The following is a 14090-nucleotide window of genomic DNA, read 5'->3' on the forward strand; positions in this document are numbered from 1 at the left end:
ATCCAGGGATTGAACCTGTGTCTCTTAAGTCTCCTGCATTGGCAGACACATTCTTTAACACTAGTGCCACATAGGAAGCCCTCAGTTGGGTATATCTTTCCCTTTCTCCTTTATCTTTTGCTTCTCTTCTTTCCTCAGCTATTTGTAAAGCCTCCTCATACAATGACTATGCTTTATTGCATTTATTTTCGGGGGTGGGGGGGATGGTTTTGGTCACCAGCTCCTGTACAATGTTACCAACCTCTGTTCACAGTTCTTCGGGCACTCTTTCTACCACACTGAATGTCTTGCATCTATTCATCACCTCCACTGTATAATCATAAGGGATTTGATTTAGGTCATATCTGAATGGCCTGGTGGTTTTCCCTACTTTCTTCAATTTAAGCCAGAATTGTGCAGTAAGAAGCTCATGATCTGAGTCACAGTCAGTTACAGGTCTTGATTTTGCTGACTGTATTGAGCTTCTCCATCTTTGGCTGCAAAGAATATAATCAGTCTGATTTGGTATTGACCATCTGGTGATGTTGATGTGTAGAGTCTTTTCTTGTGTGGTCTTTTCAGAGTGTGTTTGCTATGAGCAGTGTGTTCTCTTGGTGAAACTTTGTTAACCTTTGCACTGCTTCATTTTGTATTCTAGGACCAAACTTAGCATTAATCTAGATAAGTCCTTTGACTTCCTACTTTTGTGTTCCACTCTCCTATGATGCAAAAGATATCATGATGCAAATCTTTTTTGGTGTTACTTCTAGAAGGATTTGTAAGTCTTCATAGAACTGGTCAACTTCAGTTTCTTGGGCATCAGTGGCGGGGACATCACTTCAGTTCAGTCACTCAGTCATGTCCAACTCTTTGTGACCTCATTGACTGCAGCATGCCAGGTTTCCCTGCCCCATCGCCAACTCCGGGAGCTTGCTCATGTCCATTGACTTGATGATAGCATCCAACCATCTCATCCTCTGACATTCCCTTCTCCTCCTGCTTTCAATCTTTCCCAGCATTGGGGTCTTTTCCAATGAGTGAGTTCTTCGCATCAGGTGACCAAAGTATTGGAGTTTCAGCTTCAGCATCAGTCCTTTCAGTGAATATTCAGGACTGCTTTCCTTTAGGATAGACGTTTGATCTCCTTGCAGTCCAAGGGACTCTCAAGAGTCTTCTCCAACACCACAGTTCAAAAGCATCAATTCTTCTGTGCTCAGCTTTCTTTCTTTTTTTGTTTTCCGTGCTCAGCTTTCTTTATGGTCTACCTCTCACATCCATACATGACTACTGGCAAAATCATAGTTTTGACTAGACGGACCTTTATTGGGAAAGTAATGTCTCTGCTTTTTAATATGCTGTCTAGGTTGGTCATAGCTTTTCTTCTAAGGAACAAGTGTCTTTTAATTTATAGACTTGGATTACTGTAATGTTGAATGGTTGGCCCTGGAAACAAACTGAGATCATTCTGTTACTTTGATATTGCACCCAAGTACTGCATTTCAGACTCTTCTGCTGACTATGAGGGTTACTTCATTTCTTCTAAGGGATTCTTGTCCACAGTAGTAGATATAATGGCCTTCTGAATTAAATTCCCACCTTTCACATCCATTTTAGTTCACTGATTCCTAAGATATTAATGTTCACTCTTTCCATCTTCTGCTTCACCACATCCATTTGCCTTGATTCATGGACCTAACATTCCGGGTTCCTATGCAATACTGTTCTTTATAGCACTGGATATTATTTTCACCACCAGACACATTCACAACTGAACATCATTTCTGCTTTGGTCCAGCTGCTTCATCCTTTCTGCAGCTCTTAAAATTTGCCCTCCACTCTTCTCCAGTAGCATACTGGACACCATGGCTCTTTGCTTCATTGAGTTATGCAATCCCCTTCACCACAACAAGGTTGTGATCCTTGAAGGGGTGTATAGAGCATACAAATTTATAATTCTTATATACAACTGGTAAACTAAATTATTTAACTATAAATTATCATTTTATTCTTTTAAATGTTTTTTATTGATTTAAATTCTTATTTGTTAGACATTAACATAGTTATGTGAGCTCTCCTTTGGCTCATATCCTGTACGGTATATATATTTTCATTATTTTCTCTTCAACCTTTTGAACTTTTTTGAAGGTGTATTTGAACTGTCTCTTGCAAGCAGCTTATATTTAAGACTGCCTGCTTTAGGTGATTTGTGTATTTTCTACTTCCTAAAAATAGTTATGATGGTTATCACTCTTCCACACTCTCCTTATTGGTCATCCTAGAAATATATACATACAAGAATATACACACTTGACCTAGGAAAAATCGACTTTTTCAGTTTTCCCCTGGCTAATGCAAATATCTTAGAATGTGTTAACTAGTCATTCCCCTCACAGTTTACTTGTTCTTATTGCTTTTACTATACACACACACATTCAGAGTAAGACAACATATATTTTGCTTCACACACTCATTTAGAGTCACCCACAAGCTTCTATTTTCCATTCCTTTTCACTTCTGTCTTCATCTTCATATTTCCATGTTGTTGTTTTCCTTCTGCTTATAGAAGACACCTGATGTCTCTACAGGTCAAATATTCATTTAATTTTTGTTTCAAGGACATTTTCAAGTAAGCATATATTTCTTAGTTAGCACATATTCCTATGTTTTGAGTGACCATCTATTATGGTTCAGGGATTTAACCAGATTTTCTCACTGTTTAGTTATGTCTCTCTGTCTCTCTGTCTCTTTCTCTCTCTTTCCCTCACTCACTCTCTTTCTGTCTCTGCTTCTCTCCTGTTTCGGCAAACTCTAAACTCTGCTTTTATTACCCCCAAGAATTTGACAGAACTAAGCTCTCTGAGTGGTTTCTCATTGCCCAGCATCCTATTCCAGAACTGGCAGCCACTCTTCTGAAAAAGGTGGCCCCCAAAGCTAGGCTGACCTCTCTTGCTTGCTTTGCATTTTAGTGGATGTTATCCTTATGATTTTTACTGCTTGTTAGCTCTCAAATGTCTTCAAGGAAATGATTATTGCTTTATACACAGCTTTTCTAGTTTTTCTGAGAGGGAACATTGGCTTGACTATTGGTTTGACTAAGAAGTCTGCCCTTCTTGAATGAAATACTTGGCTTCTTGTAATATAAGGTTGGTAAGATCCAACTGTCTTGCTGAAAACAGATGTTGCTATTGTTCAGTCACTAAGTAATGTCTCTCTGTGACCCCATGCATGCCAGGCTTCTCTGTTCTCCACTGTCTCCTGGAGTTTGCTCAGATTCATGTCCATTAAGTCTGTGATGCTATGGAGCCCATTGATTTTTACTGCTGTATTGTTTTCCAGTGTTTACTTTTCAAATTTCCTGGCAAAGGGTTTTAAAAGGAGGTTTTTTTCATTACAAAGTGTGTTACTCTAAATATTTTCATAGATATCTACTGGTCTGTATGGCAGGTTGGCATTTTTTGACATTAAAAAAATTGGAGTATTATTGCTTTATAATGCTGTGTTAGTTCCTTCTGTACAGTGAAGTGAATCAGCTACAAAGGTACATATATCCACTCTCTTGGATAAATTATTCCTGTACATAAAGCTTAGTCTGTGGGAGCAAGTCTGATTCTTTCCCATAGAAAGGGTTTTCTTCAGCTACTTCTAGTAGCCAGATGTGCTCCCAACCAAGAGTCATGGAAGTTCTCGTATAAGAGTTTCAGGCTGATTACCACATTAGTTTTCAAACCCTAAAATCTCATAGCAGTTTTCCATGTCCCAAGGAATATCAGCCCCTTTGGATTCTTGCAGTTTCAGAATGCTTTCTTGTACTCTGACCCTCTGCTGCTCCAACTCCTCACCACAGGCTCCTTTTTCCATTTTTTCAAGTCCAGACTTTCAAGTATTTAATTATCCTCCTCCCGCTCGCCTCTGCCACTGCTTCTAGCCACTAAAGCTTTATCCTTTGATCATGAAGACCTCATTCTGACCTCCAGGGTATAGATCATGTTTGTTTATTTGCAGGAACGTTTTTGAGACACTTCCTACATTCATTCTGACCTGACAATTATGTGCAGTTCAGGTCTGGTTGTTGTGAGGTTGGAGAATTCCTTAGACTTCAAAGAACTTTCCCAATTAATCACACAAAAGCTTTTCAAACAATCATCCTATAGGTGTCTGCAGCACCTGGCACATTGCCGTGGCCAGTGACTTTACTCCAGGAAACCTGGAGAACCCAAATACTGCTACAACACAGCAGCCCCACACTGGGTGCCGAAAACTGTTGCCAGAAGTGGGGTCCTCCTGCTGCTCACTGTTCTAAAGCCAATAAAGAGCCAAGGCTGGTGGAAAGAGAAGTTTGCTTATTTTCAGAGGCTGTCAAAAGAGGAGTTGGGGGTGAACTCATGTTCAAAGGCCGGTTCCCCACCCCGTCAAACAGTGGGTAAGAGCTTTCTTTGGCAGAGGGAGTGGGTGGGTACATGCAGAAACAGCACAGTCGACTTTGACAGTCATCTTGAAATTGGTCACGCGGTGGTCTGATCAGCATCATCTTGATTGTTTAAAGAACAGTTAATCTGCAGTTCCGGGATCAGTTTGTTCCCATTTCTCTGAGGCCAGTTCTTCGAACTGTGGTGGCTTATGTCATGGCTCCAGCCTGGTCATCATGTAATTAACTTTTTCCACCTGGTGAAGGTTTTACTGTCTGTAAGACGGCTCATAGGATACGGCTGAGAATATTATCTATAGCTCTTGAGGAAGAACTAAAGGTCCCTGACTTTGCTTATTGATAAACCATTATTGTTTTGTCCTGTCTGACTGTTTTCCTTTGCTTTTGTATTTTCTCACTTCTCTGATTAAACTTATTCTTCGGTTACAGTCTCCCACAGATGAAAGGTAGGATGAGGACCTGGGGGACGGACCATAGGGTCCTGCCCTGTTTTAGTCTCCCCTTTCCTTTGACACCCCTCATGCTTGAAAAAGAACAAGTGCAGGAAAAAAGGGAGTAACGTTTTGGAGAGAGACATTAGTCATCAGTTTGGCAGAGGAATGCAGTTCCAGTCTGCATTTCTGCTTCAATGTTCCCCAATTCTTTGAGAGAATGAGACAATGACCATTTGGCTATTTTTTGCTGAAATGGGGTGTAGGCCTGCCTAACTTGGGAAATGGACATAAAGTTGGGGGAAAAATATCAAGTTCCAGGCTTAGAATCAGTATTTTGTATTATGAAGACATTACCTCTCTCTTTAATTGCTTTGTCATAACACCTGAACAAACATTTCAAATTTAGCAGATTACAATGAGGATGACAATCAAAATCCATTTTTGTACTATTCTCTGAATGTATTTTTTCTTAGTGGTTAAAGTATATGTGCAGTGTATGTTTAATAGGCTGCTTGGTTAGTCCAAATTAAGCAATGTATAATTCAAAATGACTTCCCATACTTCAATATGTAAGCATTTTTAAAAATCATGTTCATCTTTTAATTGCAAATCTTTCCATAGATATCATTGATAGTCAATATATTTTTCCGACATTGCTGGAGTGGTTCAGTTGCCTGATCTGGGTCCATTCATGTCTCCTAGTACTAGGTCTATATTTTTGTTTATATATTTGCCTACCTATACACATTGGGGAAAACTAATCAGACATGACAAACAAGTATAGAGGTTTATGTTGATGGGGAAATATTTTATAGGTACATATTTTATCAGCTATACCCAATTGCTTCACAAACATTGTACATGTGCTTCAAGCAATAAACTTAAAGCCAGCAGTGATACACATCATAAGCCGTTATATACTCTGTGACAACTTCACTAGACAATTTTTTCCATCCTGAACACTGGGTCAAAAATATGGTTAGGAGCAAAACAATAACTTTCCATTAGAATTCTCTGTTATCAAAAGCAGCTCAATATTCCAGGAGAACTTTGTTCTCATAACAGAAAAAAAAAAAAAAATCAGTGTCACAACAGTTTGCTGTTAGTAAGAAAATTCATTTACCTAATTAAATTCAGTCTAAGCTTAATCATTCCAGACAAGAGACAAAATTCTTTTCTCAAAGTTCCTCTCTTACAAACCATCTATCACACACTCTATATCAAGATTATTCAACCCCCATCCAGAAATAACCAAATGAAAAACAAAATTATCATTTTTCTCAATAAAAATAATCTCTATTCTTTATACTTTGTCTCACCAACAATACATATGCTATTTGCTTTGCATACTGAAGTGTTTCCCTTACCATTTTTATATATTGAAATTTCTAACCCTTAAAACCTTAACAAAAAATAAGAAACATGTAATTGAGCTAATATACTAGCATTTTCTGATTGACAAACAACATATTTCATAGTCCCCAAGAAAATAGATTTTTCTTATAGCACAATTTCTCTTTAAGGTGGTACCAGATGGGTGTTTTATAAACCCAAACCCTCTTTTCTTTAACTAAGGCTGAAGTCTCGGGAAAAGTGGACTGTGTTTGTATTTCAAGGATGAGATGAGTTAACTTCAAACTTTCTCCTAGGTATATTTTTAGTCTCTTGAGGTCAGAATTTTGAAGAAAGTCCTTTATCAAGCTAGGTTTCTCTAACTGCGTAGACAAAAAGATCCAGTTTTGGAGTTTCAAAAGAGTTTCATCTTAACCAATCTTCTCTGGAATCTGAAGAGCACTGTTAGCTACACAATGTTAAGAAAAATTAAAAATCCTTTCTTTAATCATAGTTTCCTAGCTTAAACTTTTCTAATGAAAAGAACCTGCGTTTCCCATTTTACAAAAGACAACGAGGATACCATTATACAAATGGAATACATATTCGCACACCAGCAGACAGAATTGTCTCAGTTCTTCAAGATGTGACTCATACAAAGTCCAAACAAATACGTTCCCAACACAAATTGTCCTCAATAGAAGACACACATCAGAACCAACTGGCAAAATACCCAAATAGAACTTCATGCTCAAAATAGACATTTCCCCTGGAGCGGGGGTGGGGGGATAGGGAACTGCTGGACTTACTACGTCTTGTAGCTCATCGACTCATCTAGATGCATCTTTCTGTTTCACCCGGGAAAATTCTAAGTTTGCAGCAGTGGTGAGCAAAGAAGAAACAGGGAGGATCCTCAAAACAAATGGTTTCAGCATCTGCTAGGAGTATCCCGCCAACTCTCTCTCAGAGCCAGCTAGTCATCACGGAGCACTGGGTTCATGGCCACCATCCCCGCGCACTGCAGGGAGCAGCGGCTTTACCCTGGAAATCTCGGGAGCCAAATGTCGCGAGAGCACAGCAACCACGCCTTGGGAGCCCCAAACTGTTCTCATCACCATCCTGGCACATTGCTGCAGCCGGTGGCTTTACTCCAGGGAATCTGGAGGACCCAGACACTGCTAGAGCACTGCAGTCCCACTTCGGGAGCCAAAAAACTGTTACCAGAATTGGGGGTTGTCTGCTGGCTGCTCTAAAGTCAATAAAGAGGCAAGGTTGGTGGAAAGGAAAGCTTGCTCTTTTTCAGAGGCTGGCAAAAGAGAGGCTGGTGGGTGAACCACCATTTCCAAAGGGTGACTCCCCACACTGACAACCAGGGAGTAAGAACTTTTATAGGCAGAGGGAGGGGGCTACATGCAGAAACAGCACAGTCAGCTCTGACAGTCATCTTGAAATTGGTCAAATCAACTGATCCCTGATGGGCTGATCAGCATTATCTTGATTGTTTTAAGAGCAGTAAATCTTCAGTTCCAAGGTCAGCAACTTCCCTTTTCTCTGAGGCCAGTTCTTGGAATTGCGGCAGCTTATGTCATGGCTTCAGTCTAGTCATCATGTAGTTAAAGTCTTCCGCCTGGTGGGGTTTCAGTATCTATAAGACAGCTCACAGGATATGGCTCACAATATTATCTGTAGCCCTTAAGAAGAAACTAAAGGTCCTTGACTTTGTTTAATGACTAAATTATTATTTTTTTGTCCTGTTTGATTGATTTCCTTTGCATCTATATTTTCTCACTTCTCTGATTAAACTTATTCTTGGGCTGAGGACATAGGGAGAAGGGCTATGGGGTCCTGCGCCACTCTATACACACGCAAACACACACACACATACACACACACATCTACTCTTCACTTCTCAACACTGAGCACATAGCTCCATATTTGGGACTAAGTTCACAGCATTATGGAAGAACTATTTTTCAAACCTGATTCTTCTAATGTTTGTATTCTGTCCTTTCTGTTTCATAAATGCTGTGTTTCCAAAATAATTTTCACATATTAAATTCTTCAAATCTACTGGGGACATCAATAAACTCAATACCTTTCGATTGCTGATTGAATTGATAAGGGAATTTAGGAAGTGAAAATGAAGAAATTTCAATATCACTCTATTTCATTCTTTAATATCTTTGCAACCTTGGTAAATCCAAATATCTCAAGGAGCTTAGCTGATTGATTAAAAAGTTATATATGTTGTATCATTTGAATCATTTAACAGACTTAATTTGTCTTTGAAAACTCTTAGAAATTAGATTATTAAATTGAGCTACTCATTGTGGTGTAATATCATATTACAGTTGAAAGGCCAACTTGAAAATTGGAGAATACATGTATATATAATATTTATTAAAGAGGAAAAAATATATAACCTCTGATAACTGACTTTTTCTGGTCCAGCATGCTTTGATTCTTAGTGCACTTTTTTTTTGCCATCTTTAATATATAAGCACTGTCCTGTTGTACATGAGACCAAAGCATTAATTTCATTAAATTGGTTAATATCTGACATGTATGTATTATAAAATCTTCACCAGTTGAGGGACAATCTAGTCTTTTTCTCTTATAATATAAAAACTATCCTGAAATAGAAACCACTATCTACTTTAGGAATAAAAATCCAGAATTCTGAAAGTGGAATATTTATGAGGAAATTCATTAAGATCAAATGACACATTCTTTCTTTATCTAATGCTCCCTGTTCATCTATTACTATTAAGTCCTGTAAAGACAGTGAGTTCAAGGGACACAGCAATGATTGAGGAGCCCCCATGGTGCTTCAACCAGTCCTTGCCATTAATTATATACTCTAAGTGGCATATTAGGAATCCTAGGAAGTGTCTTTGCTACACAGGCAAAAAAGGATGATTGGAAAGATACGATGCAAGATGCGAAGTCACTGCTACCCCGTGAAGTCAAGTGATAAGAGCATTGTGACTGACTATATGCAAGGCCACTGTTAAATTGAGCAGAATCAAGACGGACAGAAAACACCGGAATTGGCAATCAGTAAGTCATATTTTGTTACATGCACAAGCATCAGAATATATTTTATGAAACATATAGCAAAACAATCATGCAAAAACTAAGAGACACTGTGGGAAGGAAAGAAAAATATTTTAAAAGTATTTTGTAGTTAAGTTTCTTATGGTTTTAATAAAACACATGCAAATATATTAATGCCAATAACAGGAAAAACTTTTAAGATTATAACCAAAACAAAAAGAACAATATCCTCAAATAACATTCCATGAGGTACAGAAATATACTGGAATCCTCAACTCAAGTTTGAATAATGAAATCACCAACAGATTTTGAATTATGATCTTTTAAAGGTGACAAAAAAGTTGAATAAAAACAATAATGTCACAAGTATGTCTTTAAAAATATTGTGCTTCAAAATAGGTATATAAAAATTTTCCAGGTATAGAAACCTATAGTTTGTAATAACAGAAAATTATTTTAGATGCTGAAATTTCAACAGAAATCTTTTTGCTCCAAAAAGCATTTCAAAACATATAGATCAAGTAAATTTAATGTATCATTTTGCATTTATATGAAATTCAGAAATAATTTATATTACAATCATTTAATGTCTTGAAGCCATATTAATGTGATTGCCACATTTTTCTGCCAAATTTTGATATTCCTTATAATTAAAATTGTTCTTAGCAATTTTTTGCATTATACGAATTTAAATTATCTTTCCACTCCCCAAGAAATAGCATCTCCTAGCATCTCTTTAATTTATTCATTTTTAATTAATATCATCTTCTGCTGCTTTTTCAACCATGGGTAGATTTTGTTCCATTCTCTCAAGGACATCACATTCTAATGAATGTGTTGAGTGTCAGTCACTCAGTTGTGTCTGATTCTCTGCTACCCCATGGACTGTAGCCCACCAGGCTCCTCTGTCCATGGAATTCTCCAGGCAAGAATACTGAAGAGGGTAGCCATTCCCTTCTACAGGGAATCTTCCTGACCCAGGGAAGCCTCCTGCATTGCAGGCAGATTCTTTACCATTTGAGCCATCAGTGAATGAGAAAGGGACATAAGCAATGAACTGGACACCATTAGAGAGAGATTAAAGGTAAGAAGAAATACTTGTCACTGGGTAATCTAGTCTGGGACGGATTTAGAAGTCTTAAAGAATGCAGAATTCAGCCAAAGGGACATAGATGAGACTTTCAGCAGAAAGAATACCGTGAGGTAAGGAATAGACATTAGAAACAGGATACGATGTTCAAGGGACCACAAGGAACTTTGTGTTAGTGGAATGCAAAGTACTGAAGAGTAAGTAGCCTAACCAGATGTTGTTATTTTGATACTGGGAACTAGAAACTAATATGTTTCATTAACAGAAATGCAAAACCATCAATAGATTGTTAGCAATCTAAATCCAACAATGCATAAAATGGTTCATGAACCATCTATCAAGGCTTATTTGTGAAATACAAAATTAAATATTTAAAAATCAATCAATGCAAATCACTGTATAGACAGAATAAATGAGAAAACTGTATGAACATATGATAAATGTAGCAAGACATTTGAACAAATTCAGTTATCAATTGTGATATGATTTCCTAGTAGTCTAGAAATAGAATAAAATAAAATTGTCTTCAATTTGATCTCTATCATTATAAAAAGCCTATATATATATATAACATCAAATAATATTTCTTCTCAGACAGACAACAAGCCAAGGACATCTGAACTGTAATTTCATGTAACTAAGTACAGTTAGTCCTAAAAACTACAGTATGACAAGAAAAAAAAATAACTAAAAGGTGTACAGATAGCAAAGGAAGAGGTAAAACTATCTGTAAAGAAATGACATGATTGTACATATAGATTATGCTGAGAATTCTACAAAAAAGATTTAAAACTAATAATTCAGTAAGATCACAGGGTTCAAGCTCAAAGTACAAAAATCAGCTGTAAATCTATATACAAACAATGAAAAATGGTAAACTTAAAAAATTCAATGCCATTTTTAAAGTGGTTCCGTTCAGTTGCTCAGTCAGATCCGACTCTTTGCAACCCCATGGATGCCAGCATAGACCCCATGGACCCCAGGCCTCCAAGTCCATCACTAACTCCCTGAGTTTACCCAAACTGATGTCCAGTGAGTCAGTGACACCATCCAACCATCTCATCCTCTGTCATCCCCTTCTCCTCCCACCTTCAATCTTTCCCAGCATCAGGGTCTTTTCAAATGAGTCAGCTCTTCACATCAAGTGGCCAAAGTATTGGGGTTTCAGCTTCAACATCAGTCCTTACAATAAAACACTCAGGCCTGATCTCCTTTAGGATGGACTGGTTGGATCTCCTTGAAGTCCAAGGGATTCTCAAGAGTCTTCTCCAACACCACAGTTCAAAAGCATCAACTCTTCAGTGCCCAGTTTTCTTTATAGTCCAACTCTCCCATCCATACCTGAAAAACCATAACCTTGACTATACAGACCTTTGTTGGCAAAGTAATGTCTCTGCTTTTTAATGCGCTGTCTATGTTGTTCATAACTTTCCTTCCAAGGAGTAAGTGTATTTTAATTTCATGGCTGCAGTGATTTCATCATCTGCAGTGATTTTGGATACCCAAAAAATAAAGTCACTGTTTCCCTGTCTATTTGCTGTGAACTGAAGGGACTGGATGCCATCATCTTCGTTTTCTGAATGTTGAGCTTTAAGTCAACTTTTTCACTCTCCTCTTTCACTTTCATCAAGAGGCTTTTTAGTTCCTCTTCACTTTCTGCCATAAGGGTGGTGTAATCTGCATATCTGAGGTCATTGTTATTTCTCTTGTAACAAACCATAAAATATTTTGAAATAAATTTGACCCAGATTAATGTAAAGCTAGAGAATTCAAGACAAGTTTATATTGGTAAAAGGACAGACATGTAGAGGAAGGGACTAGAATAGAATCCAGAAATAAAGCTACACTTATATGGTCGATTGATTTTCAATAAATGTGCCACCATCACTGAATCAGTAAAATGTAATGCTTTCAATAAACAATACTGAAAAATTAGATATTCATATAAAAAAACTAAACTCTTTCATACACCATATATGACAAAAAGTTAAATATAAATGGATCCTAGACCAAAATAAAAGAACTGAATTTATAAAACACCTGGAAGTGGCACATGCATTCGAGGGATTAGATCTGATAGAGTCCCTGAAGAACTAGGGATGGAGATTCATGACATTGTATAGGAGACAGTGATCAAGACCATCCCCAAGAAAAACAAATGCAAAAAGGCGAAATGGTTGTCTGAGGAGGCTTTACAAATAGCTGAGAAAAGAGGAGAAGCTAAAAGCAAAGGAGAAAAGGAAAGATATACCCATCTGAATGCAGAGTTCCAAAGAATAGCAAAGAGAGATAAGAAAGCCTTCCTCAGTAATCAGTGCAAAGAAATAGAGGAAAGCAATAGAATGGGAAAGCCTAGAGATCTCTTCAAGAAAATTAGAGATACCAATGGAACATTTCATGCGAAGATGGCCACAATAAAGGACAGAAATAATATGGACCTAAGAGAAGCAGATATATTAAGAAGAGGTGGCAAGAAAACATAGAAAAACTATACAAAAAAAGATCTTCATGACCCAGATAACCACGATGGTGTGTACATCCATCTTGAGTCAGACATCCTGGAATGCAAAGTCAAGTGGGCCTTAGGAAGCATCACTACGAAGAAAGTTATTGGAGATGGTGGAATTCCAGCTGAGCTATTTCAAATCCTAAAAGATGATGCTGTGAAAGTGTGGCATTCAATATGCCAGCAAATTTGGAAAACTCAGCAGTGGCCACAGGACTGGAAAAGATCAGATTTCAGTCCAACCCCAAAGAAAGGCAATCCCAAAGAATGCTCAAATTATGACACAATTACACTCATCTCACAGGAGATTTCTCAGGAGGCAGGTATGATGATCTGGTATTCCCATCTCTTTAATAATTTTCCACAGTTTGTTGTGACCCACAGTCAAAGGCTTTGACATAGTCAATAAAGCAGAAGTAGATGTTTTTCTGGAACTCTTTTGCATTTTCAAAAGAGATTCAATGAATGTGGCAATTTGATCTCTGGTTCTTCTCCCTTTCCTAAATCCAGCTTGAAAATCTGGAAGTTCATGGTTCATGTACTTCTAAAGCCTGAATTGGAGAATTTTGAGCATTACTTTGCTAGTGTGTGAGATGAGTGCAATTGTGCTGTAGTTTGAACATTCTTTGGCATTGCTTTTCTTTGGGATTGGAATGAAAACTGACCTTTTACAGTCCTGTGGCCACTGCTGAGTTTTCCAAATTTGCTGGCATATTGAGTGAAGCACTTTCACAGCATCATCTTTTAGGATTTGAAATAGCTCAGCTGGAATTCCATCACCTCCACTAGCTTTGGTCCACAAAGGGTCAGAAAAGTACAAAAAAGTGAGGAAAGAAGGAATCCATTCCTTCTTCTGTGTATCACCATTTGACCAGGAACATTTCATCTCATCTTCTCTGGCCCTCAGACTGGAATTTACATCATTGACTTCTCTGGTTTTCAGGTCCTTGGACTCAGGCTGACGTATACTACATGTGTTTCTGGGTCTCCAGCTTATGGAAGGCAGCTTGTCTAACATCTAAGCCTCTGTAATTGAATGAGCCAATTTCTTATAATAAATTTCTCTCTCTCTCTCTCTCTCTCCATATATAATATTGATTCTGTTCCTCTGGAGAAATCTGACTAGTATAGAAAGTGTTCCTTCCTTTTCTATTTTTGAAAGAGTTGTGAAAAATAGGGATAAATTCTTGAAATAGTAAGAATTCTCCAGTGAAGCCATCTGGCCCTGTAGTGGTGTTTTCTTTGGGGGGTAGTTTTTGAATTACT

Source organism: Dama dama, chromosome 14 (assembly GCF_033118175.1).
Source record: "Dama dama isolate Ldn47 chromosome 14, ASM3311817v1, whole genome shotgun sequence".
In the NCBI taxonomy this organism is placed as follows: Eukaryota; Metazoa; Chordata; class Mammalia; order Artiodactyla; family Cervidae; genus Dama; species Dama dama.